Source organism: Geotrypetes seraphini, chromosome 3, assembly GCF_902459505.1.
Source record: "Geotrypetes seraphini chromosome 3, aGeoSer1.1, whole genome shotgun sequence".
NCBI classification, from domain to species: domain Eukaryota; kingdom Metazoa; phylum Chordata; class Amphibia; order Gymnophiona; family Dermophiidae; genus Geotrypetes; species Geotrypetes seraphini.
This window is the reverse complement of record NC_047086.1, coordinates 254,223,814-254,249,333: the sequence shown is the minus strand read 5'-3', so window position 1 is coordinate 254,249,333 and position 25,520 is coordinate 254,223,814. Positions and strand designations below refer to the sequence as shown.

Below are 25,520 nucleotides of genomic sequence, written 5' to 3'. Positions count from 1 at the left end.
AGAACAGAAGAGGTCCTATGACAGAACCCTGGGGTACATCAACTGCTAGCGGGGTAGCAGAAGAGGGCCCACCAACACATACACTAAAGGTGTGATGGGAGAGGTAGGTGGCAACAGTGGTGTACCTAGCATATGTGACACCCGGGGCCCATCATTTCTTGACCCCCCCATCTGTAAACATGATTTTTAGTAACAATCCACACGTCACACAAGAGTGTACCTAGGAAAAGGCAGCATCTTGCATCAATACACCCATTATAAAACTAAGCCAGACTATCACAGATCAATCCTACACAGTCAATCCTAACAGAAAACCATGTCTTTTCGAACACACAGAACACAGAAATCACCTTCGCCTAGTATGGAATATGTAAACACAAACTAACCGCTCCCCCTTTTACAAAACTGTAGTGTGGTTTTTAGCTATGGTGGTAACAGATCAGATGCTCATAGAATTCTAAGCATCAGAGCTGTTACCACCATGGCCAATGCTAAAAAATGCTCTATAGTTTTGTAAAAGGGAGATAAAATAGAAATACGTAGACAAGGGTGAGGCTGGACTCATTTAGAGCACTGGTCTTTGACCTGAGGACCATCACGTATGCGGACTGCTGGGCAGGATGGACCACTGGTCTGACCCAGCAGCAGCAATTCTTATGTTCCTATGAAGCACCATGAAGCTGGACTCTGTATACAATGCAACACCAGAGAAACAGCGATGCATCTCCCCTAAAGCAAAATAAATAAATAAATATAATTTTTTCTACCTTAACTTCTCTGGTTTCTGCTTTCCTCATCTTCTTGTCAATCTCTTCCTTTCATCCACTGTCTACCCTCTCTCTTCCCCGTCTATATGGCATATTCTCTCCTTCTATTCCCCTTCCAGAAACTTTATGCCTCACCCTTCCATCTCTCCCTTCACCCCCATTGGTCTGGCATCCATTTTCTTCCCTTCCCTCCTCCAATGGTCTGGCATCTCTCTTCTCTCCTCTTCCTTCCCCCCACTTCCATCAGCATCTGCCCCTTTCTTTCCCTCCAACTTAATTCCATGCAGTTTCCTTCCCCCTTATGTCTCTTCCCCCTTTCCCTACACACCAATTCCTTCAGCATCTGCCCCTTTCTCACCCCTCTCCACCACCCTTCCATACCACCCTAACCCCTTTTCTCACCCTTCAACACCCTTCCATACCACTCTGAGCCCCTTTCTCACCCTTTACCACCTTTCCATACCACCCTGACCCCTTTTCTCACCCTTCACCACCCTTCCATACCACCTTGACCCCTTTCTCTTGCTCCACCACCCTGACCCCCTTTCCCACCCTTCCATACCACCCTGATGCCCTATCTCTCCCTTACCACCCTAACCCCTTTCTCACCCTTCACCATGCTTCCCATACCACCCTGACATTTTTTCTTTTCCTTCACCCTTCCATACCACCCTGACCCCCTTTCTCACCCTTCCATACCACCCTGACCCCCTTTCCCTTCACCACCCTTCCATACCACCCTGACGTCCTTTCTCTCCCTCCACCACCCTGACTCACTTTCTTTCCCTTCACCACCCTGCCATACCACCCTGACGTCCTTTCTCTCCCTCCACCACCCTGACTCACTTTCTTTCCCTTCACCACCCTTCCATACCACCCTGATGTCCTTTCTCTCCCTCCACCACCCTGACCCCCTTTCTCACCCTTCACACTTCCATACCACCCTGACTCCCTTTCTCTCCCTCCACCACCCTTACCCCTTTTCTCACCCTTTCCCTCTACCACCCTTCTATGCTCCTCTCTCCCTCCAAACCAGCAAGGACCCACGATGATGACTGCTTCTGCTGCCTCTGCTCTGGAAGAGGTAAGTGATGTTGGAGGGGGGTGGGCCAGCAGATGCAGGGAGTTGCAGCAAGGTCCCGCAATGACTGCAGCTGCTTATCCACCCCCCTCCAATGTCATTTACCTCTTCCGGAGCAGAGGTGTTAGACGCTGTCATCGCGCGACCTTCCTGCACTTCAGCGTGGCTGCCGACTCTGCTCCAGAATAAATACAGCAGCCGCACTGAGGTGCCGTTTAGAGCAGCTTGGGAGGTTCCAGACCCGGCCGGCTGTGCATCCCCTTGGAGCGACCACCCCCTTGGTACGCCACTGGGTGGCAAGCCAGGAGAGGACAAATTCATGGAATCCAAGTGAGGACAGCACATCAAGGAGTAAGTTGTGATTAACAATACCAAAAGTATCAGACAGGTCAAGAAGGATGATGATCGAGTTAAGGCCCTTAGATCTGGCCATGAACAAGTCACTGCAGACTTTGGTGAGGGCAATCTCTGTAGAGTGTTGGGGGCGAAAGCTGGATTGTAGAGGATCAAGAATCTGTCAAGTTGAAAAGAAGTCCCAGCAGCGATGAAGAACAGCACACTCAAGTAGCATGGATAGGAATGAAAGAAGGGAGACAAGGCAATAGATGGATGGGCAGGTGGGGGTCCAGTGAGGGTTTTTTGAGAAGCGGCTTAATCACCGCATGTTTGAAGGCAGCGGGGACATTTGCAGTGGAAATGGATAGGTTCAGTATATGGCAGATGAGAGGGATAACAGTATGTGAGATGGGGTCAAGTAGAAGGGTGGGAATAGGGTCTGAGGGGCATGTAGTAGGTTCTGTTTCTGGATAGCATATTTGCAGGTTTTGTGTTACATGCATTGTATAGAATCTATAAGCTATAAGGGAAACATTTTACCTCTAAAAGGTAAATGTTACGAGTGTTGATAGTAAGTTAATATGAATTTGACTACTATTCAACCCCATATCAAAATTTGTATATAGTCCCAGTTAACATACAACCTGTATTTCTTTAAGATAAAAATAAAATTTGATTTTAGCAGTTTATTTTTTAAAAATCTATGTAAGAATAGTTTACATTTCTCTAGCATAATTTTTAATAATTAAATATTTAGGTTTTCATTTTTTTTCAGCTGTGAATTTTAATATTCTGCATGTTACACACATGAACATCATTTGTCAGGTGTATCACAACAGAAGGTTGAGAACCACTGCCCTAGATGGAGGTAGTATTCATAAGCCAGAGTATGCATCATTATCATACCCCTCAACCCCTCCATGCTGCACAACATTTAACCCTGATGAGAAGACAGAGAATGTAAGATGACCAACCACTTTTTGACCTGGACAGCAGCCGATGTACCAGCAAGGACTATAAAAACTATAAGTCTTATTTTCATCTACGATATTTAACAAATGACATTTACTAATGTGCAAATGGAAGTATTGTAACAGACATACAAGTGTGTTGTCAACTGGGAAAACACTGAATAATTTAAGCACATATCCCAGGGTATGTTATAATATAGCGGTTGCAAATGTACTGAAAACATCATTGCTCACTCCCTTAACAGCTGTGTCATCATATTTTGTTTTGTATTTTATATATATTGTCCAACTGTCTTGATGTGCCTAAATGCATAAATCAAATATATTGGATTTTTTGGTCAGACAAGTTATGCAAAAACACTGTGTAGTACTTATAACAAATGTTTAAATTATTAGGCATTGTTTTCCTGTATGTAACACATTTAAGCATATTTCATGCAATAAAGATGTATTAGTTTTCTATTTTGTCTGTCTGTTCTTCTGAAACACTAATATCACAGGCAGGCACAGAAAAGAAAGCAGAAAAGCAAAAGCAGTAGGTGGAGAGAAAAAGAAATGTGGCAGATGGGGAACTCATGAGCCACAGAAGAGCAATTGCCAGTAGCCAAGGCAGGGCTCCAGTGATAGGAGGAAGTATAGTGAGAGGAAAGAGGGTGTAAAGGATTATTGGATAGAGGATAAGTGGAAAGAGGGAAGCAGAGAGAGAGAAAAATGAAAGGGTTAAGGAAATAAGTGGGGAGAGGAGGAAGGAGAGAAAGTGAAACAGTGAGGAGAGGGCAAGAGTGAAGGAAAGCAGTAGAAATTGTGCTATCTCACCACTGCAACAACCACCACCACCCATAAACACCTCCTACCCAAATCACCACCCCAACACAGTTCTCCCCATCTACTCACATATCTACGCTGCCCCCCTACACAATACTACCCACATTCCTATATAGGCAAACATCATCATTCAATATATCCCTCCCAGGCAAGCCAGTCTCTCGCACGATCCATCAACTTCTATTCCTTCTTCCCTCCTCCCGCAAGTAACTGCAAGAAACCCTCCATCCATATACGAGGGGCCACTGAAAAGTTCTGAGCCCAATCAAGAAGAGAATGATGTGGAGCCATGAAATTTACAAGTTATTCCACACTTTTCTTGACACTTTTCATTTCATTTCATATAATTTAAATGAAAGTGTGGAATAATTTGTAAGTTTCATGGCTCCACATCATTCTCTTCTTGGTTGGACTGAGAACTTTCCAACAGACCTCATATTGTATTATGCCCCTGGTTTGATTTATTCTGATTATTCCCCTGTTGTGGAAACACTGTTGTCACAAGGTTTGTTTACTGAGAACACAATTCTTTTAGGAGACATCAATTTGCAGGATGATTTAGTTGAAGATGATATTACTGCTGCTGAATTTATCCATGTATTGTCCTCTATAGCAGTGATTCCCAACCCTGTCCTGGAGGAACACCAGGCCAATCGGGTTTTCAGGCTAGCCCTAATGAATATGCATGAGAGAGATTTGCATATGATGGAAGTGATAGGCATGCAAATTTGCTTCATGCATATTCATTAGGGCTAGCCTGAAAACCCAATTGGCCTGGTGTTCCTCCAGGACAGGGTTGGGAACCACTGCTCTATAGGCTGACTCCAGTTGATGTCAATGCACTTGGTTGGGTATAAGAACATAAGAATAGCCTTACTGGGTCAGACCAATGGTCCATCAAGTCTAGTAGCCCGTTCTCATGGTGGCCAATCCAGGTCACTAGTACTAGGCAAAAACCCAAAGAGTAGCAACATTCCATGATACCGATCCAGGGCAAGCTGTGGCTTCCCCCATGTCTTTCTCAATAACAGACTATGGACTTTTCCTCCAGGAAATTGTCCAAACCATTCTTAAAACGAGCTATGCTATCCGCTCTTACCACAGCTTCTGACAATGCATTCCAGAGCTTAACTATTCTCTGAGTGAAAAAAAATTCTTCCTATTGGTTTTAAAAGCATTTCCCTGTAACTTCGAGTGTCCCCTTAGTCTTTGTAAATTTTTGAGGAAGTGAAAAATCGATCCACTTGTACCCGTTCTACTCCACTCAGGATTTTGTAGACTTCAATCATATCTCCCCTCAGCTGTCTCTTTTCCAAGCTGAGGAGCCCTAACCTTTTTAGTCTTTCCTCATTCGAGAGGAGTTCCATCCCCTTTATCATCTTGGTCGCTCTTCTTTGAACCTTTTCTAATGCCTCTATATCTTTGTTGAGATAAGGAGACCAGAATTGAATGCAATACTCCAGTTGAGGTAACACCATGAAACATAGAAATAGACGGCAGATAAGGGCCACGGCCCATCTAGTCTGCCCACCCTACTGTCCCTCCCCTACCTTTGCCCTGTGAATAGATCCCATGTGCCGATCCCATTTGGCCTTAAAAATCAGGCACGCTGCTGGCCTCAATCACCTGCAGTGGAAGACTATTCCAGCGATCAACCACCCTTTCAGTGAAAAATAATTTCCTGGTGTCACCTCGTAGTTTTCCGCCCCTGATTTTCCACGGATGCCCTCTTGTTGTCGTGGGGCTCTTGAAAAAGAAGATATCTTCCTCCACCTCGATGCGGCCCGAAAGATACTTGAATGTCTCGATCATGTCCCCCCTCTCTCTGTGCTCCTCGAGCGAGTAAAGCTGTAATTTGTCAAGCCGTTCTTCGTATGGGAGATCCTTAAGTCCCGAGACCATCCAGGTGGCCATTCTCTGCACCAACTCCAGTCTCAGCACATCCTTGCGATAATGCGGCCTCCAGAATTGCACACAGTATTCCAGGTGGGGCCTCACCATGGATCTATACAATGGCATAATGACTTCCGCCTTACGGCTGACGAAACCCCTTCGTATGCAACCCATGATTTGTCTTGCCTTGGATGAAGCTTGCTCCACTTGATTGGCAGACTTCATGTCCCCACTGACGATTACCCCCAAGTCTCGTTCTACTACCGTTTTTGCTAGGATCTCGCTATTAAGGGTATAAGACTTGCATGGATTTTGGCTGCCCAGGTGCATAACTTTGCATTTTTTGGCATTGAAGTTGAGTTGCCAGGTCCTAGACCAGCGCTCCAGTAGGAGTAGGTCATGCATCATGTTGTCGGGCATTGAATCTTCGTCCGTTGTGCATTTGCCCACTACATTACTTAGTTTGGCGTCATCGGCGAATAATGTTATCTTACCTCGAAGCCCTTCTGCCAAGTTCCTTATAAAGATGTTGAATAGGATCGGGCCCAAGACTGAGCCCTTTGGCTCTCCACTGATCACCTCCGTCATTTCGGAGGGGGTGCCGTTCACCACTACCCTTTGAAGCCTACCTCCAAGCCAGTTCCCAACCCATTTCGTCAATGTGTCACCTAATCCTATAGAACTCATCTTGCTCAGCAACCTGCGGTGTGGTACGCTATCGAATGCTTTGCTAAAGTCCAGACACACGATGTCCAGGGACTCCCCAATATCCAGCTTCCTCGTCACCCAGTCAAAGACGCCTCATCCAGGATCTTATCCAATTGGCGTTTGATTAGAGTTTCCATTAGTTTGCTCACTATCGATGTTAGACTCACTGGTCTGTAGTTTGCTGTCTCCATCTTTGAGCCTTTCTTGTGGAGTGGAATGACGTTAGCCGTCCTCCAGTCCAACGGGACGGTGCCTGTACTAAGGGAGAGGTTGAAGAGCACGGACAGTGGCTCTGCCAAGACATCACTCAGCTCCCTAAGCACCTTGGGGTGTAGGTTGTCAGGCACCATTGCTTTGTTTACCTTAAGCTTTGACAGCTCATCGTAGACACTGCTGGGCATAAACTCAAAGTTTCTAAACGGGTCAACTGAGCCAATCCTTGTCTGTAGCTGAGGGCCAAGTCCCGGCGCTTCTCGGGTGAAGACTGAGCAGAAGAATTCATTTAATAGTTGGGCTTTTTCCGAATCCTTTTCCACATAGTCTCCTTGTGGATTCCTGAGACGTACTATCCCGCCTGAGTTTTTACTTCTGTCACTGAAATACCTGAAGAAGGATTTATCTCCCTTCTGGATGTTCTTTGCTAGAGACTCCTCCATGTGGAATTTAGCCTCCCTGACTGCTGTTTTGATGGCTTTTGACTTGGCCAGGTAGTCTGCTCTAGAGTCCTGTTTCCCCGATTGTTTGTAAGAGATGAATGCTTTTTTCTTCTCCTTGATGAGGTCTGAGATCTCCTCAGAAAACCACTGCGGCTTGTTGATCCTTCGCCTTTTACTTACTGATTTAACATAGCCGTTTGTTGCTTCCTGTATGGTGGCTTTCAGAGTCGACCACATTTCTTCCACGCTATTGGTTTCTGCTTGGCTTTGTAGCACCTGGTGAAGAAAGGAACCCATGTCTTGGAAGTTTGTGTCCTTGAATTTGAGGACCCTGGTCAGTGTGGTAGATTTAGTAAAACCTTTCCTAAGATCGAACCATACCATGTTGTGGTCACTGGAGGCCAATGTCTCGCCCACCGAAACCTCTGTGACACTTTCTCCATTGGTAAGTAATAGGTCCAGTATTGCCTGATCCATTGTTGGGACCAATACCAGTTGCTTGAGGCCAGCTCCCTTCACAGAGTTTAATAGCCTCCTGCTACTGCCGGAAGCAGAGGTAAGTGTATCCCAATCCACATCAGGCATGCTGAAGTCACCTAGCAATACTGTGTCCCCACGCAAGGTGATATTTTCTATATCTCCGATTATTTCCATATCCAGGTCATCCTGTTGTCTTGGGGGTCTGTAAATTACACCAAGATACAAGCATTTGTCCTTCCCTCTGGCCAAATTAACCCAAAGGGATTCCCCAGTGTACTGGACATGAGATTCTTGTGACCTTAATGTCATCTTTAGTATATAATGCTACATCTCCTCCCATTCTGCCCTCCCTGTCCCGGCGAAGCAAGTTGTAACCCGGTATGACCATGTCCCACCCGTGGAAGTCTGTGAGCCAGGTCTCAGTTATCGCCACCACATCCAGGTCGTCATTCCTTATTTCTGTTTCCAATTCCAGGATCTTGTTTCCTAAACTGTGTGCGTTGACGTACATAGCCCTCCATGTTGTATTTTTGTTACGTCTCAATGGGGATATTCCTGCTTGAGCTACTTGAACACCTTTAGAATTATTTGTGCTCTCCTTAGACCCAGAACTACAATGTGCACTCCCCATATACCCAGAATTACAATGTGTACTCCCCCTAGACCTGGAATTACAATGTGACCCATAAATATGATGTGAACCTACCCCCGACTCGAAAGTGTGTGTATTCACCCCTGACCCAGACCCAGAATTTCGGTGACTACTTACCTCAGCCTCAAAAAAGTTATGGCAGTTTAATTCGCCACGTATGTTGTTTGTGCATGTACCCTCCCCCGACTTACCTAGTTTAAAGCCCTGTGGAGTAGGCGGGCTAGACGATGTCCAAGGACATTCTTCCCTCTTCTAGTCAGGTGTAGCCCCTCGTGTCCCTGTAGCCCTTGCAAAGCTTCTCCATGGTGCAGAAACCCAAAGTTCATCTCCTTGCACCATCCTCGCAGCCAGTCGTTCGCCCTCTGTATTCGATCCTCTCTGGCTCTGCCCTTGCCCCTCACTGGGAGAATCGAGGAGAAGACTACCTGCGCATCCATCCTCCTCAGCTTCTCCCCCAGGGCCCTGAAGTCTTCAGGTATGCTGACCGGGGTGCTCCTGGCGGTGTTGTTGTTTCCGACGTGTATTAGAACCATGGGGAAGTGGTCTCGGGGCTTGATGAGTCTGTCAAGGCAAGCAGTTACATCCCGGATCCTGGCCCCTGGCAAACAGCAGACCTCTCTTGATTGTAAGTCTGGTCTGCAGATTGGTCCCTCGGTGCCCCTCAGCAGCGAATCTCAGATGACCACCACTCTGCGCTTCTTAGGGGTGGGCCATACTGCTGGTTATATTTCAAATCTTGTTGGTCCAAGGCTCTGGTTTTCTTCTGATAACTTGCTTGCCAGGGTCTCCATCTTTCTTCTTTCTGCGTGCTAACCATCCATCTGCCAACTCTGTCCTCCCTTTCCATTTCCCTTTCCTCCCCAGGAAGTCTGGTATCTTTCCTTTTTTTCATCTCCCTCCACAGATCCACCTTTTCTTAACTACCCTTTCATCCGGCATCTCTCCCTCCTTCCCCACCACCCCAGAGTCCACCATCTTTTCCTTTCTTTTCCCAATTACCCTCCTATCCAGTATCTCTATCCCTCCTCCACACCATCCCTTGTGTCCAATTTCTCTCCCTTTCAGTTCCTTCCCTCCCTAAATCTCAAGGTCCATCATTTCTCTCCCTCTCCTCTATTTTCAGACCCATTATTTCTTCATCCCCCTCCAAAGTTTGGCATATGCACGTCTCTTTGAACACCCCCTTCCCTCCGTGTACTTCTAAACCAGGGTCCCCCCCAAAGGCCTGTCCCCCCTTAAAGGTCTGCCTGTCCCCCCTTGAAGGCCTGCACCCCCCTTGAAGGCCTGTCCCACCCCCTTGTAGGCCTGTCCCCCCCCTTGAAGGCCTGTCCCTCCCCCTTGTAGGCCTGTCCCCCCCACCTTGAAGACCTGCCTGCCTGTCCCCCCCTTGAAGGTCTGCACCCCCCCCAAAGGCCTGCACCCCCCTGAAGGCCTGTCCCCCCCTTGAAGGCCTGTCCCACCCCCTTGTATGCCTGTCCCCCCCCTTGTAGGCCTGCCTGCCTGTCCCCCCCTTGAAGGCCTGTCCCCCCCTTGAAGGCCTGCACCCCCCCTGAAGGCCTGCACCCCCCCTGAAGGCCTGTCCCACCCCCTTGTAGGCCTGCCCACCCCCTTGTAGGCCTGCCCCCCCTTGTAGACCTGTCCCCCCTTGAAGGCCTGCCTGCCCCCCCCCTTGAAGGCCTGTCCCTTCCCCTTGAAGGTCTGCACCCCCCCCCGAAGGCCTGTCCCCCCCCTTGAAGGCCTGCCTGCCTGTCACCCCCCCTCCCCCTTGAATGCCTGCCTGCCTGCCCACCCGCCCCACCCTGAAGGACCGCTCGCCCCCCTGGCCTCCCCGCACCACCTATGAAGCAGCACTACCTATGCTCCCGGCCTTGCCGTTCAGTCCCCACCACCCCCGAAGGACCGCTCGCCCCACTGACCTTCCTGCACCACCTATGAAGCAGCCGCAGCAGGATCGCGACGTCAGCTATCCCTGCGCTGCTTAGGCACTGCTTCCTGCGCCGCGTTCCCGCCCCTCCTCTGACGTCAGAGGAGGGGCGGGACCGCGGCGCAGGAAGCAGCGCCCAAGCAGCTCAGGGATAGCTGACCTCGCGATCCTGCTGCTTGCTGCTTCACAGGTGGTGCAGGAAGGTCAGTGGAGCGAGCGGTCCTTCGGGGGTGTGGGGGGACTGAACGGCAAGGCCGGGAGCACCCCTTCAGGGCTGGCACCCGGGGCGGACCGCCCCTCCCGCCCCCCCCCCTTGGTACGCCACTGGCAATAAGTTGTTTAAATTAACAAATTTTGTTAATGATGATTAGCTGATTTATTCTCCTGATTTCTTATTTGATTTACACATTCAGGGAGAGTGGGTGGGTGGGTATTATATTTTGATGCTTTCATTGATCAATAAGTTCAATATGATTTTCACTATATATCTGAAATAATGCATTTGGTTTTTGTTCTTGTATTGGGATGGGAGGGAGGGGGAAAAATTTTTTAAGTATTTGTATGATTGATGTAAATGCAATTTTGAAATTAATTATATGTAAATGTTTATTTTAAAGCATTGTTTTTGAATGAAAAATTAATGAAGACTTAAAAAAAAAAAGATTACTATCTGGGAAAAAATACTGTGGGGGTAGAAAGGGGGTGACATGTAAAGTATCATCAAAAAAGATAGATATTGCTTTGACCAATTGTGTGAAGCTTGGGGAATGATTTCACACTGTGCTGTGCTGTCATTGCTGTAATACGGTAATGCCTCCAAGGAAACGTAATGCAATTGGCCAAGTGCAATCAAAGCTACATTTAGAGCTTCAGAGACAGTCCAGCAGTGTAAGGCCCGACTATAGGATATGAAAGAGAGAGCTGCTACATTTAGAGCTTCAGAGACAGTACAGCAGCGTGAGGCCCGACTAATCCATAGTTTTCGGGCTTGCTGAGAAACTTCCGATGCCATTTAAGTCCAGATTCAGCCCCATAGAGATATTCTTGCTGCTGAGATTGGGATATCCGGGATTGGGATATCCAGGCAAAGCCTGGTGATCAGCTAGTCTGTCCATAAAGGTAGGTCTCTCTCAATGATACAAGAAAGGTAAAGAAGTCAAGTTTGGTGGTGGATGGATTAAGATTCTGGGGGGCCCTCAGGGCAGCTCCAGGAAAACACATTATGTACCACTCACAGCATCACATGATCCCCCTCTATTTCTGTTTTTAATTCTTTTTCTTAAGGATCTGGCTATTCCTGTGTCGCTCAATGCCAAGTCTTTTGAAGAAGAGATCTTTCCTAATTCCTTCCTGTTAGCTTTTTGTGAAAAGTCCTAAATTAGATCCAAATGCATCAGCAATTTTCAACCAATTTCTTCTCTGTCCCTCCTCATGAATGTGCTCGAGAAGTTAGTTTTAATTCAGTTACAAGATTTTGTGGATTCAAACAATATTCTTGATCATTATCAGTTTGGTTTTCATTCTAAGCATGGTAAAAAAAAAAAAAAATGCTACTGATCTCAGTTTTTTATTCCATTAGAGTGGGGTTTAATAGAAGTGTCCTTTATTTGATGGTTCCTCTCGAATACAACAGCCATTTCTGATACCATTAACCACGACTTTTTTTACTTGCTTGTTTGAAATCACCAGCATTGCTGGACGTTTTGCCTTGGTTTGGATCATATTTAAAAGAATTGTTAATTTAGAGTTTGTTGAGGATTAGAGTATTTATATGGTTGGACAGCCCAACAGGGATCTGATTTGTCAGCCATATTATTTAAAGTTCACCTGGTCTTTATTTGTAAACTATTTTCTTGTTTGTGTGTTTATTACCAGTTATATGTGGATGATTTGCAGTTTTTTGTCCTATCTGAATTATCAATTTTATCCGTGATCAAATTTTTGTTTACATTTCATCAGCAATTGGATGCATGTGAATCACCTGTTATTGAATATGGCAAAAAAAGGGTCTTTTTGGCATCAGTAGGCTCTCCTGATGTTGTGTTTCCTTGCTAGATTTTTTAATAGACAGGGTTGCCATCCCCAGTTTGAAAGAATTATCGCTGGGTTTTATTAAACCACAGTAGAGGTTGCTACCATGGCCTGGTGAGGTAACTGCTTCAACACTCATAGAATTCCTATGAGTGTCGGAGCAGTTACCTTGTCAGACCGTGATAAAAGCCTCTACTGCAGCTAAATAAAGGAGTCTTATGTTATCTAGGAGTTTTGTTAGATTCCTTGTCATTGTATTCCCAGTTGTGTCTTATTATAAACACCGTCACCTACAGTACATGATTTTCTGGACTTAAATAATTTTAGAATAGTGATTCACAGTTTTGTTTAGTCCCATTTCATTTATTGTTATGCAATTTATTTGGGCTTACCTTTGTATTGCTTTTATTCATTACAGATTGCACAAAATGAACCCACTTATTTATTGATGGGAGTATCTCATTTTGATCATCTCTGTCCTATGTTGCTTAGTTTGCAATGGCTCCCAATATATTGGGGCACTTCAAGATTTTAGCCCTTGTTCATCATTCTTTGAAAGGCAATTCTCCCCTTTTTCTTCCTTTTTTTAAAAATTTCTTGTCCTCAGATAAATTTCTGTTGGATGTGTTTCTTTCCAGCAGATCAGGTTGGAGGACTAACAATCCTTAATATTTACATTGCTGGGCAAATTTTATGGAACTCATTGCCTCTCGAAAAGTGATAGGTTTTGAATCAAGCCTCATTCTAAAGGCTTATTTGTTGAAGAAAGCATCGCATTAGGTTGATACCATAGGCTGTCTTATGAACCTATTTGTTGAAAAGCAAGGTAATTTCTTTTTATAACTTGCAGTTATATCAGTAGTTTTGTTTTATGATGGTCTTATCTTTAATATATAATTATGGTGTTGAATTTAGGTGTTGTATTACTGTTACTCACTTTGGATTGTAGATTGTGTGGGCTATAAAATTTTAAGTAAACAAATAAATGTACATCATGGAGTAATGAAAATCATTTTATAACTACTGGTAAAAAGTGCACTTGTAATTTTCACTCTACATATCATGCATGATTTTTTTTTTTTAAATTCTTTATTCATTTTTATAACTTACATCAAGTGTAACAAAAAGTAACATCATTTTAACTTAAATATATCACTTGAAATTCTATAATTAATCATACTCAATATATTTTATCCCATTCTCTCCCAACTCTTCAATATATCATAACACATATATCATATAATAAAGACTTTCCTTTCATTCAAAGCACCTAGTGAAAATTCAAAAAAAATTACCCTCCCTCCCCATTGTTTCATTTGTACTAAAATACAATATGAAACTATGACAGTCTAAAACCAGATTGTTGAATGTGAAGAATATGAAATTGTTTTTTTCACTCAGAGAAATGCGTTACCAGAGGTTGTGGTAAGAACAGTTTACATTGCTGGTTTTAAGAACGTTTGGACAATTTCCTAGAGGAAAAGTCCACATTCTGTTATTGAGACAGACTTAGGAAAGCCACTGCTTGCCCTTGGATCAGTAGCATAGAATGTTGCTACTACATCTAGGGTAAAACTTGGACATCTGAGGCTAGATCTGTTTCAATAACAAATAAATGCTAAAAAGGTGCTTAAACTGACCAGGTGTCTACTAAAGCCATGAAGGCCTGTCTCCCCCCTTATTCCCCCAGTAATCACTGATCTCTTCCCATCCCAAAAGAATATGAATAAAACAGTACATACCAGCCTGTATGACAGACTCGGATGTTAAGACCAGTCCTATTTAGAGCAGAAAGCAGGTTTCTGGAATAGCCTAGTGGTCAGTGTAGTGGACTGCAGAGATGGAGACCCATGCCCATATTCCATTCTGTTACACTTGTGGAAAGTGTGAATCCACTAAAACCCACCCAATACCTACTGTACCAACATTTTATAGTTTATTAAAATTTGATTGAATGCTAAACATAGAATTCAAAGCGTTGTACATTAAAATAAATGGAGGCATTAATATTAAAACAAACATGCCTTAGTATAAAACCATTTACATGCTGAGATGGGATATAAAATAAGAGGAAAGGAGGGAGAACTCCATTAATTAAAGAAAAGAGAACAAAAAAGGAAATATCATCAGGTAAGTTAAAAAGTGATAAAAATATCCAAATGGTGACTCACTCATAAGCATCTTTAAAGAAAAATACATTTTAAATTGCCCTTAAATTTATCTAGGTTTTTTTTCTGCTCTAATGTATAATGGAAGGGAATTCAAAATAGTAGGAGCTGTAACTGAAAAAATAGAAGTGCGGCATGTCCCAATAATTTTTAGATGACACCTGAAGGCATAAGGACTATTGTTGTGGTGTACAATTGGGTACAGAAGGTTTTGGGTGAGTTTTGGAGGGCTCACCATACAATATAGGGGGGTTATGGTGAGGTGTGTACCTAGGACCTTTTATATGAAGTTCACTGCAGTGCCCCCTAGGGTGCTCCATTGTTCTGCTGGGATGTCTGTATCGCCAGCCTCCTAAGAATGCTATGTCCCAATGGCTGCTTTTTCATTTGACCTTTTTTTCTTTTCAAAAATGGTTAAAAAATATAGATGCATTGAAGACAAATACATCTAGGAAATAGCCATTAAAAATATATTTTTCTGGGTTGAAAATGGCCATTTTTCCTATTGGATAGACAATATTCAACTTACAGCCCCTATCTCCATTAACGACAAACCCATTGTCTCTGTCGATTCAGTCAAAATCTTAGGAGTAATAATCGACAGTAAATTATCTTACAGGCCCCAAATCAGTGCAATGGTGAAAACTGTTTCTTTAAACTCAGAATGATCAGATCATTAGCCAACATTCTGGACCCTCAATCTCTTAACATTTTGATTCATTCCCTCATTATATCTAAGATCGACTACTGCAATTCATTATACAAAGGCTTATTCCAGAAAGACATCCGACGTCAACTTATTCAAAACATTGCTATTAAAATTATCACAAACATGAAGAAATTTGATCATGTTACTCCTCTGCTTAAGAATACTTATTGGCTACTAATTCCACACAGAATTACATATAAAATTGCCATTCTTTCCTTCAAAGCCCCAAATACTAAAGAACCTGCTTTCATCCACAAGCTTCTTATCCCACATGACCCGCCTAGAACACTAAGATCCACTACTCAGAATCTTCTGCATGTTCCCTCTTTAAAGATTATCAGTACACACTGGGATACATCTTTTGCCATTACCGTTCCTTCAATCTGGAATTCTCTTCCAGCATAAATAAGGGCAGAAAACAATCTAAATAAATTCAAGGGAAGTTTAAAATGCTTCCTCTTCAAAGAGGTGGCAAGTCAATGCGCACAAGACATATGCGCGCGGACAAATGCGCAAAGACAAGTGAGCGCAAGACAAGTGAGCATAAGATAACTGCGCCAAGACATAAGCACGCGGAGAAATGGGAGCACACAAGTTAGCGTAAGACAAGTGAGCGCCAAGACATCTCAGTGCAAGACAATTCAGCGCGAATGATTTCTAGTAAAAAGCATGAGCATGACATTTGAGCGCAAGACATCTGATCGTTGTCAATTGAGTGCAAGACAAGTGAGCATTTGAAGGTCAGTGAGCGCAACCACACTAACATGGACAGGAGTAGTTAGATTTTTTGAACTCCACGTTTGGAGTGTTACCATGTGCACATTTATTTCCAAGGTTTAATAACCACTTTTAATAATTACCCAATTATGAATAGGTTCCATTGGATGTTCACAGTTGTTATGTGATGACTTTATTTCACTTAACTACCATGTCAATTCTTGTCTTTATAACTTAGAAAAGTAATCACCTAACAGCTGAAAATCCTGGAAAGACTTTAGATGTGTTTAGTTCATTGTTTAAATTGTATACCTTATTAGTTAGTTTGTGGAATTGCACGTATAAAAGTAACAATAAATGCCTTTTACGAAGGTGCACTAGGGTTTTTAGCGCACGCACAAAATTACTGCGCACTGTAGCTGAAAATCGATTTTAACGTGCGATATTGCGCACGTTAAGGCCCTAGCGCACCTTTGTAAAAGGAGCCCTTAGAATTTATGATTGGCATTTTATCAAAATTTAATAAACTTAGATTTTTCCCAAAAATATCTAAACTTGGGTTTAGATAACATATTGAAAATGCCCCTCTTTATTAACCATTTTGATTAACAGACATTCTAGCATTTTTAGACCACAACTGTTACTAATAACTTAGAAGCAATTATTTAGTTGCAAGCATCAATATAGGGCTCCTTTTATTAAGCTGCACTAGTGGTTTTAGCGTGCTAGATGCTAACGCCACCATTGAGCTGGCGTTATTTTTTGGCGCATAGCGCGAGGTTAGCACACGCGGCAATGTAGTGCATGCTAAAAATGCTAGCGCACCTTAGTAAAAGGAGCCCATATTGTACAGTAACTATGTGTACCACCATAATAAAAAAAAAAAGCATCTCTAAATTCTTGCTTTTTAACAACATGGCAGGTATGTAACTTTTGGACACCATTATTTAGAAGCTCTAGATTTTTGGCCTTCACAGCTTACTGGGAATTATATTAAAAACAGCAATCTACCTTCTGATGATTACCCAGCTCCTGAAAAGATCCTTTCCTTCTGAGTGTTCTGTGCTGGGAGTTGTTCTTTTCATCACCACAATCCACTCAAGGTGAGTAGACAGCTCCCAGCATAATTTGTAGTTCTATGCAGATTAGCTCTTTTCTCAGGCTCAATTAGCTCCACTGTTTGGGCTCCCTCTGCCGGCCAGTAACAGGTACTCAATCTTGTCATAATGGTGAAGCGCCTCCTTCATTTTCAATGGTGAAAGTGTGGGCTACAGAGTCATAGACTGTTAAGAAATAATAAAATAAATAAATAATAAATAAATGTGGATGGACAAGCATTGTTGATGAACGCTCCAGACCACTGTTCCCTCTAAGCTGTGCGCTTGTGCGCGCGCACACAATTTTCCGAACCCATGCATACAAATTAAAATAGTGCGCACAAAAAAATAAATTTTTGCCTAAAATGATTTTCACTGCTAAAATGAAATGTTGCAGAAGACCAGCTGTTCCAATTTCCCATTTATCACATTTATTGAAGCACTATAATATAAATTTTAAGTCATTCACGCGATTCTGTTATCTTTGGCAGTTGAACTTGACACGTCACGTGCCCCATAGGGCCATAGCCCCATAGGATATGAAACACTTCCGATTCTTTAACTTCCTGAAGTTCTGCCACATTGTTTATTTCATGGAATCACAGTGTGCAGCGTGGTACTGCGGTTGTATAACTGTATTCGTTTATTAAATTGCAACCAGATATAACTCTTAAAATGTCTAAACCGTGAATGGTTTAAAGTGTAAAACGCAAGAAAGCTGCAACAGTTTTTAGGTCTGAATGGCTTGAAGAAATTGTTGAAACAGAGACACCAGAATCTCGAAATACAATGCGTGTTCAACTGTGTGAAATATTTACCTATGACGAAGATGATCGAGTTGTGTGTTGTTATTGTCAAGATGCCAAAGCAACTGGAAAGCAATGTTACTTACCGTAACAGTTGTTATCCAGGGACAGCAGGCAGCTATTCTCACTAGTGGGTGATGTCATCCTACAGAGCCCCGATGCTGACGTCTCGCAAGCATACTTGCTTGAAGAAACTTCAGAAGTTTTGAGATGCCCGCACCGCGCATGCGCGAGTGCCTTCCCGCCCGATGCTCCGGGCGTGTCTCCTCAGTTCAGGTAGCTAGCAGAGAAGCCAACCCAGGGAAGGTGGGTGGGACGTGAGAATAGCTGCCTGCTGTCCCTGGATAACAACTGTTACGGTAAGTAACATTGCTTTATCCCAGGACAAGCAGGCAGGTATTCTCACTAGTGGGTGACCTCCAAGCTAACCTCAATGGGATGGTGGGAGAGTTGGCAACTTAGGAGAATAAATTTTGTAATACTGTTTGGCCAAACTGTCCATCCCGTCTGGAGAAAGTATCCAGACAATAATGAGAGGTGAATGTATGAACCGAGGACCAAGTGGCAGCCTTACAAATCTCCTCAATCGGTGTCGATCTGAGGAAGGCTACAGAGGCCGCCATTGCTCTGACCTTATGGGCTGTGACTTTACAGGGAAGGGGTAATCCAGCCTGGGCATAGCAGAAAGACATGCAAGCCGCCATCCAGTTGGAGATGGTACGCTTCGAGACAGGGCGTCCCAACTTGTTCGGATCAAAGGAGACGAAAAGTTGAGGAGCAGTTCTGTGTGGTTTGGTGCGATCCAGGTAGAAAGCCAAAGCACGTTTACAGTCCAGAGTGTGAAGAGCTGATTCTCCAGGGTGAGAATGAGGCTTTGGAAAAAAACACAGGAAGAACAATGGATTGGTTGAGATGAAATTCAGAGACTACTTTAGGCAGGAATTTCAGATGAGTACGAAGGACTACCTTGTCATGATGGAATACTGTGAAAGGTGGATCCGCCACCAAGGCCTGAAGCTCACTGACCCTGCGAGCAGAAGTGGGAGCAACCAGAAAAACCACTTTCCAAGTGAGAAACTTCAACGGAGCCTTGTTGAGAGGCTCAAAAGGAGGTTTCATAAGTTGAGAAAGCACAACGTTGAGATCCCAAACCACTGGAGGTGGTTTGAGAGGAGGATTGACATGGAAAAGTCCTTTCATAAATCTGGAAACCACAGGATGAGCAGAGAGAGGTTTCCCTTGCAGAGGCTGATGGAAAGCCGCAATCACACTCAGATGGACTCGAATCGATGTAGACTTGAGGCCAGAATGAGAGAGGTGTAAAAGATAGTCCAAAACAGAAGACAGGGAGGCTCGCTGAGGCTCCTTACGATTAGAAACACACCAGGTAGAGAATCTAGACCATTTTTGGGAGTAGCATTGTCTGATAGCAGGCTTCCTGGAAGCCTCCAACACATCCCTCACCGCCTTGGAAAACTGACGGGGTGTCACGTTGAGAGGAACCAAGCTGTCAGGTGGAGAGATTGCAGGTTGGGGTGGAGTAGAGATGCTTGTTGCTGAGTAAGCAGTGAAGGAAACACTGGAAGAAGGAATGGCTCCCTGCTGCTGAGTTGAAGTAGAAGGGAGTACCCAGGCTGTCTGGGCCACCGAGGAGCTATCAGAATCATGGTGGCATGGTCGGATTTCAATTTGACCAGAGTCTTTTGAATGAGAGGAAATGGAGGAAACTCATATAGAAAGCGATTCCCCCAATCCAGCAGAAAGGCATCTGCCTCGAGGCGATGAGGAGTGTAGATCCTGGAGCAGAATTGAGGCAGTTTGAAGTTGTGGGGGGCAGCAAAGAGGTCTATCTGAGGCATCCCCCACTGAGAGAAGATCTGATGAAGGGGCCTGGAATGGAGGGTCCATTCGTGAGGCTGGAGGATACGACTTAAGTTGTCCGCCAAGGCATTGTCCTTCACCTGAATGTAGACAGCTTTGAGGAAGGTGTTGTTGCGAATCGCCCAATCCCAGACTCTGAGAGCTTCCTGGCAGAGGGAGGCTGAGCCCGTGCCCCCCTGCTTGTTGACATAATACATGGCGACCTGATTGTCCGTGCGAATGAGGACCACCATGTCGTGAAGCAGATGTTGAAAAGCTTGAAGAGCATTGAAGATCGCTCTGAGTTCCAGAAGATTAATATGGCACAGCCGGTCCACACTGGTCCAGAAGCCTTGAGTGCGAAGACCGTCCAGATGAGCTCCCCATGCATAGGTCGAGGAATCGGTCGTGAGAACTTTTTGGTGGGGAGGAGTGTGAAACAGCAAACATCTGGATAGATTTGAAGAGGTCATCCACCAATGTAGAGACTGCTGAAGAGCGGGAGTGACTAGGATGTGACGAGTCAAAGGATCTGACACCCGAGTCCCTTGAGAAGCCAGGGTCCACTGAGGAATTCTGAGGTGAAGTCTGGCAAAAGGAGTCACATGAACTGTAGAAGCCATGTGGCCCAGGAGAACCATCATATGTCTCGCTGAGATGGACTGGCGAGAAGACACTGACTGGCAGAGATGAAGAAGAGCATCCAGGCGCTGTGGAGGAAGGAATGCTCTGAGTTGAATAGTATTCAGAACCGCCCCGATGAAGGGAAGAGACTGAGTAGGCTGCAGATGAGATTATGGGAAGTTGATCTAGAAGCCCAAACTCTGCAGGAACCAAATTGTTGTTAGGGTCGCCGAGATGACTCCAGGAGCCGAGGTGGCCTTGATGAGCCAGTCGTCGAAGTAGGGAAAAACCTGAAGACCCTGGTTCCGGAGTGCAGCGGCCACTACCACCAGACACTTCGTGAAGACTCTGGGAGACGAGGACAGGCCGAATGGAAGCACTCGATACTGCAGATATAGATGTCCCACCCGAAATCTGAGGAACTTGCGCGAGGCCTGATGAATGGGAATGTGAGTGTAGGCCTCTTTTAGATCCAGAGAGCATAACCAGTCATTCTGCACGAGGAGGGGGTAGAGAGAAGCAAGGGTCAGCATGCGAAATCTCTCCTTGACCAGGAACTTGTTGAGGACCCTGAGGTCTAGAATTGGACGCAGGACGCCCGTCTTCTTCGGAACAAGCAAGTACCAGGAGTAAAACCCCCGGTTGTGTTGGTCCACCGGGACCGGCTCGACGGCCCGAAGCCAGAGCAAAGCCTGAGCTTCCTGAAGAAGAATGGCGGTCTGGGTCAAGTTGGAAGGATACTCTCTTGGAGGGTGGTCCGGGGGGACCCGATGGAACTGAAGAGAATATCCTTCCCTGATGATGGAAAGGACCCAAAGGTCGGTGGTAATAGCCGTCCATCGATGATAAAAATGATGGAGGCGACCCCCAATTGGAAAGACAGGGGATAGCAGAACGGTGTTGGTTATGCTCCCTATCAGAGAGTCAAAAAGGCTGAGGAGCCTTAGGGACAGCAGAAGGCTGAGGTTTTTGCTGAGCCTTCTGTGGAGGCTGTCTCTTTGCTGGTTGTCTTGCAGCAGGAGCCTGCCTGGGAGTATAACGCCGCTGATAGATCAAGGGCGGTCGAGAAGGTCGAGACTGAGCAGGTTTAGGCTTGGGACGAAAGATGGACTGGAAAGATTTTTCATGGTCCGACAGCTTCTTCGTCACGGTCTCAATAGATTCATCGAACAAATCAGCACTCGCACAGGGGACGTTGGCAAGCCTGTCCTGGAGGTTCGGGTCCATGTGAATGGTTCGAAGCCAGGCCAAACGACGCATGGCCACGGAGCAGGCAGCAGCTCGTGCCGAAAGTTCGAAGGCATCATAGGAGGATTGCATCAGCTGAAGGCGCAGCTGGGAGAGCGAGGCGACCACTTCCTCAAATTCAAAACGAGCCTGAGACTCAATGTAAGGTGTAAACTTCCGAAGCACAGGCAGGAAGAACTCCAAATATGTTGCAAAATGGAAAGTGTAATTGAGAACTCTGGATGCACCGTGCGGTACCTGGCATCAAGTTTGCCAGGAACGGCCGGAATAGAGTACGGTGTTTCAAAACATCGCATGAAGGGTTGGTCGAGGAGCTTGTGCAGAGGTAGACGGAAGCGACTCAGCAGGAGGATGAGGCAGATGCATGGTATCCAGGTATTCCTTGGAGTATCGGGAACCGGAGTCCAAGGTGATGTCGAGATCATCCGCCATCTGCCTGAGAAAAGATGAAAAAGACAATTGGTTCGCCAACACAGGCCGGCGGGACGGGCTGGATGAAGTCGAAGCCTCTGGATCCAAGGAAACTTGTGATCGGCAGGGCGAGAAAGAGCCATAGGGATCCTCGTACTCCGGGCCCGGAGGAGGGGAGACATCCGAAGATGAATAACCCACATGAGGAAGTTTCTTCTGAGGCGAGACTGTAGAATGCCTAGAGGAATGCCTCGAAGAATGCCTGGAATGATGCCCCTCCCTGTGTCTCGAAGGAGACTTGGACCGGCGATGCTTAGACTGGTCCCCAGAAGCCTCTAAAGAGTAGATAGGGCTGGAAGCCGTAGAACGAAGAGGAGGATGGCTCGGCGCCTCTCGAGCCGCATTCCATGCTTGATAGGGAGTGCGGAAGAACTCTTCTTGGCGATGCCCAGGGCTTCGACTACTCGAAGGAATATCCCAAATGTCTTCGCCCGGAGGGGAAATGGGTTCCAGAGGCGGCATGTCACTAAACAAAGCACGACTCGAGGAACCGGTCGCCGAGCGCCGCTCCTCCTCCCCGAGCCGCGAGAGCGAGCGGCGAGGGGGAGGAGGAGGGGGCGGCTCGCCCCCTCGAGGAGGGACTGCTTGCCCACCCTGGATCGTGGCCCAAAGGGCCTCCATGATCGACTGCAGCGAAGCCGACAAGGAGGGAGCCACACCCGAAGTGGGACCTCCTGAACGGTCTTCGCGGTCCCGAGTGCTTAGGCTTAGAAGCTTTCGGCACTTTGATAACCACCGGGAGGATGGTCTGAAGAGGTACCTGATCCGAGGAGACCGAAGGAGGCACCGGAGCAGGAGGCGGGGTCGAAGCCGGGACGAAGGAGGCCGGCTTCAAGAGACCCGATGCAGCAGGAATAGTGGACGACTTAGCCGGTACAGGTGAAGCGCTGGTCGAAATCGAAGCCGAGGGTTCCTTAGCAGCTTCCATCTTGAACATCGACTCCCACAGGAAACAGCGGTGCTTAAAAGCACGTGCTGTAAGAGTGGAACAAGGCCAGCACGATTTCGGAATATGTTCTGGACCAAGACACTGCAGGCAGCGTCGATGCGGGTCCATCAACGAAATCACGCGCTGGCACTTGCTACACTTTTTAAAACCGGTAATTGGCCGGGACATAGGCCGAAAAAGCTCCGCCGCTAGATCGAAGGAGCGGGGCCTCAGCCACGCGGCCGACCCGGTCGAATTTCCGGAAGAAATTTTTTTTTTTTTTAAAACAATAAACGATTGAACAAAACACACGATAAAGAGTAAAATAACTCAAAACCGCGGCAGTAGAAGGCAAGAACACGGGTTCACTCAGCGCAGAGAATTGAAGCAAAACTTCTCAGCTCCGCGGAAAGAAAAGAACTGAGGAGACACGTCTGGAGCATCGGGCGGGAAGGCACTCGCGCATGCGCGGTGCGGGCATCTCGAAACTTCTGAAGTTTCTTCAAGCAAGTATGCTTGTGAGACGTCCGCATCGGGGCTCTGTCGGATGACATCACCCACTAGTGAGAATACCTGCCTGCTTGTCCTGGGATAAAATTCTCTACTGGAAAAATATGGGATGATGTTTGGAAACTGTGCTTTCTGAAATGCCATCTATCAAGTAAATCTCATACCGACAGTATTAGGAAACTCAGAAGTAAAAATCCGAATTTAAGAGGGGGACTGGTTAACATGTTGCTTGAAAGCCCAACCAAAAGAAAACAGGCAAATTAGTAATGAATGGAAGTGTTCCAGTCCTGATGAAATTAAGGTTCTTGTTGACAGTGTTGTGCTGGCCATTAAGATGACTATCTCAATATTCTCTGTTCATGATATCAATGAGCATATTTAAAGGAAAAGCAACCCTTCAGATTGGCACTACCTCAGGATTTTTTTTTTTTTTACAGAACAGACTCCACTGGCTCTCAAAGCAGCATGCCTTGCTTGACTTAGGGAGCAAGGTTTACTGCTGAGGCACCTCTAAAAAAATGTTGGGGAGGTGGAGGAAATGGGGGGAGGGACCCAGCACGAGACCCGCTGGGTTTGACACCCCCAAAGCCGGACGGACCCCCATACGGGGCCCACCCAAGCTCAATCCGGCATCAAAATAGGGCTAGGATTCCTAAACAAATTCCAACAGCCCTACCAAGAGAGATGGGTACAGCTCCTCACACCTGCTGAGACTGAAAGAAGACTGATAGGAATAGGGAAGGTACTCTGTTCTCCTATTTTAAATTAATGTTTGGCCTAATAGATTTGGCAAACAGATCCTCATTGCAAGGCCTGTCTAATTAGTACTCATGTGTCAATTCATTCTGTGTCTCATGTGTTTCTTCACCCTTACTCAGGCGATGACTCTCACTCAATTTAAGTCTGTTATTTAACATAAGAACATAAGCAGTGCCTCTGCTGGGTCAGACCAGAGGTCCATCATGCCCAGAGTCCGCTCGCACGGCGGCTCATCAGGTCCAGGACCTGTACAGTAATCCTCTATCTATACCCTTCTATCCCCTTTTCCTTCAGGAAATTATCTAATCCCTTCTTGAATCCCAAAACCGTACTCTGTCCTATCACACCCTCTAGAAGTGCATTCCAGGTGTCCACTGGGTGAAGAACTTCCTAGCATTGGTTCTGAATCTGTCCCCTCTTAATTTTTCCGAATGCTCTCTCGCTCTTGTAGTTTTCGAACGTTTGAAGAATCTGTCCCTCTCCACTTTCTCCATGACCTTCATGATCTTATAGGTCTCTATCATGTCCCCTCTAAGTCTCCGTTTTTCTAGGGAAAAGAGCTCCAATTTCTCCAATCTTTCAGCATATGAAAGGTTTTCCATACCTTTTTATCAATCATGTCGCTCTTTTCTGAACCCTCTCGAGTATCGCCATATCCTTCTTATGGTACGGCAACCAATATTGAGCGCAGTACTCCAGATGTGGGCGCACCATCGCCCGATACAAAGGCAGGATAACTTCTTTCGTTCTGGTTGTAAACCTTTCTTGATAGTACCCAGCATTCTATTCGCCTTCTTAGAGGCCGCTGTGCACTGTGCCGACGGCTTCATTATCTTGTCCACTATTACCCCCAGGTCCTTTTCTAGGGTACTTTCACCCATTACCAGCCTTCCCATCATATAGCTGTACTTTGGGTTTCTGTTTCCTACATGCAAGACTTTACATTTCTCTACATTAAACTTCATCTGCCATCTTGTCGCCCACTCTCCTAGTTTGTTCAGGTCCCTTTGTAAATCTTCGCAGTCCTCTTTAGTCCTAACTCCACTAAATAGTTTGGTGTTGTCTGCGAATTTTAATACTTCGCACTTTGTCCCCGTTTCTAGATCATTTATAAATACATTGAACAGCAACGGTCCGAGTACCGATCACCACTTGTGACCCTCCTCCAGTCCAAGTAGTAGCCCTTCACTCCTACCCTTTGCTTTCTACCCGCCAACCAATTTTTGATCCATCTATGTACGTCTCCTTCCACCTCATGGTTCTTCAGTTTCCGTAGTAGGCGTTCATGTGGTACCTTGT

The 25,520-nt window shown here is 45.6% G+C and overlaps 1 long non-coding RNA gene across 1 annotated transcript in view; it reads right to left on the bottom strand.

The window, feature by feature from the left end:
- Positions 1–25,520, bottom strand: part of LOC117357119 — a 94,002-nt gene that overhangs the window by 62,587 nt on the left and 5,895 nt on the right. The window contains exon 3 of the long non-coding RNA XR_004538770.1: positions 16,930–17,201. This is a non-coding gene — a long non-coding RNA (uncharacterized LOC117357119). The remainder of the gene's footprint in view (positions 1–16,929; positions 17,202–25,520) is intronic.